At 43.2% G+C, this 6,302-nt stretch overlaps 1 long non-coding RNA gene across 1 annotated transcript; it reads right to left on the bottom strand.

The window, feature by feature from the left end:
* Positions 1-4,518: 4,518 nt before the first annotated feature.
* Positions 4,519-5,268, bottom strand: LOC134016907 (uncharacterized). The gene is made up of 3 exons (XR_009929708.1): positions 5,151-5,268; positions 4,881-4,969; positions 4,519-4,714 (listed from the first exon to the last, which is right to left on the bottom strand). It is a non-coding gene; the product is annotated as an uncharacterized LOC134016907 (long non-coding RNA).
* Between the last annotated feature and the right edge of the window lie 1,034 nt (positions 5,269-6,302).

Here is a 6,302-nt window from a genome sequence, read left to right as displayed (position 1 = left end):
TGCGTCAGGGCTTCTACTGGGCCAGGCACAGGAGGGACGTGGAGGACTTTTGCAGGCAGTGCGATCAGTGTGCAGCTAAGAAAAGACCGCCGGGCCAGTCGCACGCTCTCCTACAACAGTTCCCAGTAGGGGAGCCCATGGAGAGACTGGGGGTAGACATAGTGGGGCCGTTTCCAATCACAGACAGTGGTAACAGGTGGATTCTAACTGCTATGGACTACTTCACCAAATGGCCGGAGGCTTATGCCCTTCCTGATCAGGAGGCAGAGACAGTAGCGGATGCATTGGTGGGGGGAATAATCAGTCGATTTGGGGCGCCATAGTCTATTCACAGCGACCAGGGTAGGAATTTCGAGTCCCGGACGTTCGCGGAGCTGTGTAAACGATTAGGGGTAGAAAAAACGCGCACTACCCCGCTGCGGCCTCAAAGCGACGGATTGGTTGAGAGGTTTAACAAGACATTAGGGCAGCAGCTGGCTATTGTGACCTCAAAACACCAGAGAGACTGGGACACTCACTTGCCGTTCATTCTCATGGCGTGTAGGTCGTCAGTTCAGGACTCAACCTCTTGCTCCCCAGCACTACTAATGTTAGGTCGGGAGTTGCGCACTCCAGCCGAACTGACGTTTGGCCGCCCCCCGGATGACGAGGACGTGATCGCGCCTGGCCCGAATTACGCTCGTTGCTTGCAGAACAGGTTGGAAGTGGCACACAACTTTGCAAGAGAGCAACTTGAGAGTGCAGGGGTGCGTCAAAAGCGCCACTATGACTCACACGCTAAAGGAAGGCACTTTGGGGCAGGTGAGTGCGTGTGGTTTCACAATCCCATGCGCAAGAAGGGGCAATGCCCGAAGCTGGACAGTGCCTGGGTGGGACCCTGCCTGGTGTTGGAAAGGGTGGGGGAGGTAACGTACCGTGTTGAAGTTCCACCACGGCGGAGGAAGGTGGTGGTACACCGGGACCGGTAGCTCCGTACAGAGGGAGGGGAACAGTGGTACATGGAGTTGAGGACCCTGCTGTTCGCCCACAGGAACAGCCTAACTCAGAGACTCTAACGCAACCTGAGCCTGGGGAGGGGGCTGCCTCTGCGGGGGCTGCTGGAAACGAGGACTCCACTGTGCGCCCACAAGAACAGGCCAACCTAGAGACTCTAACGCAACCTGAGCCTGGGAGAGGGGCTGCCTCTGCGGGGGCTGAAAATGACATTGGGCCAGATGAGGGGTCAGGGGCTTCGCTGGTGGGAACCACAGGGAGGCCCAAGAGAAAGACGAGACCCCGTCTCGTCTCTCGTCACTCTGAATGCATGTTTTCATGCATTCAGAGTTCAGGGGAGACAGTAAGGTTGGGGGGATGTTGGGTAATCTTGTGGGGTTGGGAAGTTATAAATCAGAGCGACTGTCTTGATATCTCTCTCTTGTGTTTTGGCTTGAAGAGTGGGAAGACGTGTTTGATTTACTGTTCGTTGCTAGCGTGCTGGTTAAGCGGCGTGGGCTGTGACCAGAACAACAGCCCAGTTGTGCAAATAAAGAAATATAACTCTGGACATCAAAGTCGTCTTGACTCGTTCATACGACCATAGTTGTGGTTGTTACCGTATGAACCTGCAGAGCCGGAGACCCCGGAGACCCCGGAGAGCCGGAGAGCTGCAGTTTCAGGACCGCAGTTCTAGGACCCTCGTTTTATCTGACAGCGCCACCTAGCAAATTGGATGACTAAAAGCAGTGTCACTAAATCGCAACAAGATATTTGAATGGTTTGCGAGGCAAGAAACAAGGAAAACTCTGGCATATGTGATGATGTTTGATGACACAATTATATAGAAAGGTATAATATTTGAAAATATGTTCTAATAATATAGAAAGGTATAATATTTGAAAATATGTTATTGGATAATTAAATAAATTAAAATCACATCAAATTAGAAACAAATGTACATATTTCATAGATGTCAAGATCCAGTGTAATTTGATCAAATGAATGAAATTAAGGAAGATAAAATAGTCTAAAGAAAAGGTGGAAAATATATCAATGTGGACAGGTGTGATGCCTGGAGTACGACTGGAGTGACTTTAAAACGTTTTCTGGGACTACAGAGAACCAATGTACACCCTGCAACATGAGCCTTAAGGATTGGGGCACATTTGCAGATACTCTGAACTCGTTCTAGAGTTGCTTTGATGGGCTTAACTTCACCAAAGTGCCAAAGTCAACAAAGCATTATGTCCTCAGAACATCAGAAATAACAAGCTCCTGGAGACCTGCTACAAACAACTGTCCCTGTCTTCTGTAAACTGTTCAACTGGTCCTTGGAGGAACACACAGTTCCAGCTCTGTGGAAGAACTCTGCCATCTGCCTTGTTCCAAAGAAGAGCAGACCCAGACTTCCCAATGACTTCAGACCTGTAGCTCTTACATCAGTGGTGATGAAGAGTTTTGAATGTCTGATACTTTTGCAACTACAAGAGACAGTCCAGAACCTGGCAGATCAACTCCAGTTTGCCTACATGAACAGTAGAAGTATTGATGATGCTGCCCTTACATTGCTGCATTATGCACTCCCATCTGGAAAAACTAAAAGCACATACTAGGCTTGTATTTGTGGAATATCTCTAGTGCCTTTAACAGAATGTAACCACATTTGTTGGGAATACAACTACAAAAACATGAGTAAATCCTTGATTTATACTGCAGATAATTAAATTCCACACAAAACACAGGGTTCTATCTTCTCCCCGGTCAAAATACTTATGCAATGTGCGTATTCTGTGATTCATTTCATTATTTTATTCTATGCTCTATTATACATAAATATCAAAGTTATCTGAGGAAATATAAGTTCAACTCTAATCAGTTATACTTTATTTTATTTCATGTCATCATCACAAAAAAAAAAATGTCTTTGTGTGATGTGGAATGGATGGGGCTGCGGAGAGGATCCACCGCTTCCTTCTCTTCTGCTGCTGGTGGTGAACCTCTATGGTGGATGGATGGGCTGCATGAGGATGCTTCCTTTGGTGTGGATGGGCATGCTAGGATGAACTGTTGAGTATTGGACATGACTCAAAACATTGACCACATGTCAGTGGATCAGATCATCTTTCATATACCTGTAAATACTGCACATGCCTGTTTGTGTAGGTTAAAGAGGATATCTCGTAAGGCCGGAGACGCTTGGTGTTTGTCCCCGGCTTGGGAAACCCAATTCAATTCTGGTTAGATTCTCAGGGAGATAATTGACTCGTTAATATCTGACTCCAATTTTAGAAATGTGCACAAGTGCGTTACCTGTAACCTTGAGCGCTAAACAGTTAATGACATGAAACTCTGGCGTAGGTAAAAATCGTCTGCTTGATCAGAGCATCGACCCTAAAGTATGCGTGTTCACTAATCAGTCGTTTATCATTACTATAATATGGATTTTAACCATAGTAGACCTAGTATGTAAACCGATCACTCAGAGGCTCCGGTAAATTCCTTCGGAGCGTGGAGATCCACCGTAAGGGACTCAGAGGCCTTAAGTTAAAACCTACTTCAAAAGTTTATGTTTATAATCAGTATTAGCCGCATCAACCAGACTAGATCAAAGTTTTCACCACCGTAGCGTGATAGATATACGTTTCAAGGAGAACAAGTAACTTCAAATGCACAATAATAGTTTATTATCTAAATAGTAAGATAATCAATACAATGATAATGAAATATCATCAAATACAAAACATACCTTCAGAGCAATGGTTAACAAAGGTATTCACAATGAAGACTAGGCGCCTAACGCACCGGAGCTTGTATCGTAAACAGAACTCAAAGTTAGTGGTAAAAACGTCTTCCTATATACACCCAAACCTGACTAAAATGGGGACACCGGTCATATGACTGAAAAGTTGTCTAACGCATACAAATTCAAATTGGATCATTAATCAAGGCTGCAGTAGACCAAGTGGTGCCCTTGCAAGACAAGGGAATATGTTAAACACATCTTGGTCTGCTGCAAGCACGAACTCTGTAAACCTTGTGAATGTACATGTTACAGCAATACAATTATTTCTAGAATGCAATACATAAAATCATATCAAATCATATCAAACATGACATTAAAAGCTGTTTAGAACAATATTTACAAGAACACAACTTTTAATAATAATTTCAGAGTCTTCCTCGGTCCACCTTCCTCTTCAACTGTTGAGACCACCTTTCCAGAGATGTGTCATGAAGGTGTGATTGTCATTTTAGCATTCATGCAAATCAACGACTGTCCCAGACGAGTGTCTGGGTGACCAGTGACAAAGGGGCTGCCAAAACAGCCCTACAGTTGCATACTACATTTTGTATGTGTCTGACACCACAAAGTTCTGGAAAAGTGAAGTTATATTCTATTCTATTTGCTATGGCTTTTGCAGTCACTCAATCTCAACCACAAATGTGTAATGCTAGAGAGGCAAGACACAAGGTTGACTCTCAGGGCAGATTCAAAATATACATATGTTTATTTTACAATCACCCCTCCATATCGACCTCCATACAACTTCATCCTTCAATGAGAGACAGAAGCAAGAAAAACAAATATAAAAAAACATTATGGATATTTGACTTTTCCTGACCCTTCAATATTCAAAGCCCAGACTGTGAAGTCGGTAACAGCACTACTTACTAGTTGAATGGTCTCCCTTCTGTGCGCAATTGTTTCGATATCCCCCTATCAAACTCCTCCACTTCACTGAAATAGTACAGACAATATTACTTCTAGCTAAGCATAAATATCAGTTACACTAACAAAGTAGTGTACATTAATTAGCATTACTTAAGTGGTTGATAATAAAGGTATTAATAGTAGATTATAAAGTTGTATGGCATTGTGCAGAAAATGTACATTCTCTACTTACCTCTGATGATAAACTGGTCCAGATATGAAGACCTTTTCTGCATCCTGCAGCGACAGATTATTCAGAATACTCAGGCCGTATATGATGGCCTACAAAAATTATATGGTTAATTTTTTTACAATTGAAATACACCGTTATGCCAATACAGAACCTCAAGCCATTATACATAGGTCCGTACATAGGCAGCAACATGGTAGGCATTTTGTTTATATAGGCTTTGAAAGTGCAGGAGCAGGAACATGTACAAATACTTTACATGGCTAGGCCTACCTCTGGAAATAGAACACCAAGGATGAACTGCACTTCATCTGTGAACCTTAGTTTGGTTGGTGTTCGGTTCAGCACTGCCTTCAGATAGGCAATAAGGGTGTCTTGTAGTTCCTCACTGCAATGGTAATGCAATTGTGGTTGGCAATTTAACCCACATCTGTGAATGGTGTATCCTAAAACATAAGACAGAAATATTATCAGGCCTATATATTACTTAAGTGTCTGAATCAAATATCTGGTCAGAGCAAACAAATCAGAGAGGGACTTCTATTGATTCACTGCTCAAATTGTTGATAACATTCGGTCTGCTTTTAGTGCATTGCATTGAAACTTCACAGAATTATAATTTTTTTTGCTTTTACCTTCATGGAAAACTGACCGGTTGAAATTGATCTCTAAATGGGCGGTGACCTTGCTCAGTTTTGCTGGATGAAAAACAGTAGAGAGACAGAAAGGGCAGTGGAATTCCTTGCATATGTGATGCATATTTTTAATTCTGGCAAGGACCTTCCCTCTTGGATGGCTAAATGCATCTTCAAAAAGAGAGTAATTGGTCAAATTAAACATTGTGAGAATTTCAGACTTAAATGAGTCCCAAGCCTATTACTGAACCAAAATACTATTTTAATTTTATTAAAATGGTAAAGCTAAGAGTATTAAACAAGCATTTAAACGGAATACAGTAGGCTGCAGATTTCATTTAGCTGACAGATCAAATCCACTTGCTTTTATCATCATTTTATGAAGTTTTATGTGCTGGCTTTATCATTTAAGACACCTACAATAGTTGGGCTTGCCAAAATCGCACTATGGTTTCAATATAACAAAACACATAGTCTAAAAGTTGGTATTGCAGAAAATTATCATATGTGAACAGATAATTGTACCAGAATTGTTTTAAACGTTAAACGTTGTTCCCCCCGACTGATCCGGGGATCTCAGCTAGGATCGAGGCCTGCCTCACAGACATCTCCGCCTGGATGACCGAGCACCACCTCCAGCTGAACCTAGCCAAAACAGAACTCCTCATCATCCGGGCCAAACCCTCCATCTCCCACAATCTCTCAATCACCCTGGGATCGGCGACGGTGACCCCTTCATCCTCTGCCAGGAACCTCGGGGTGACCATGGATGACGAGCTCTCCCTCACAG

The sequence above is a fragment of the Osmerus eperlanus genome, chromosome 3 (assembly GCF_963692335.1).
Source record: "Osmerus eperlanus chromosome 3, fOsmEpe2.1, whole genome shotgun sequence".
Classification (NCBI taxonomy): domain Eukaryota; kingdom Metazoa; phylum Chordata; class Actinopteri; order Osmeriformes; family Osmeridae; genus Osmerus; species Osmerus eperlanus.
This window is presented reverse-complemented; position numbering and strand designations above follow the sequence as displayed.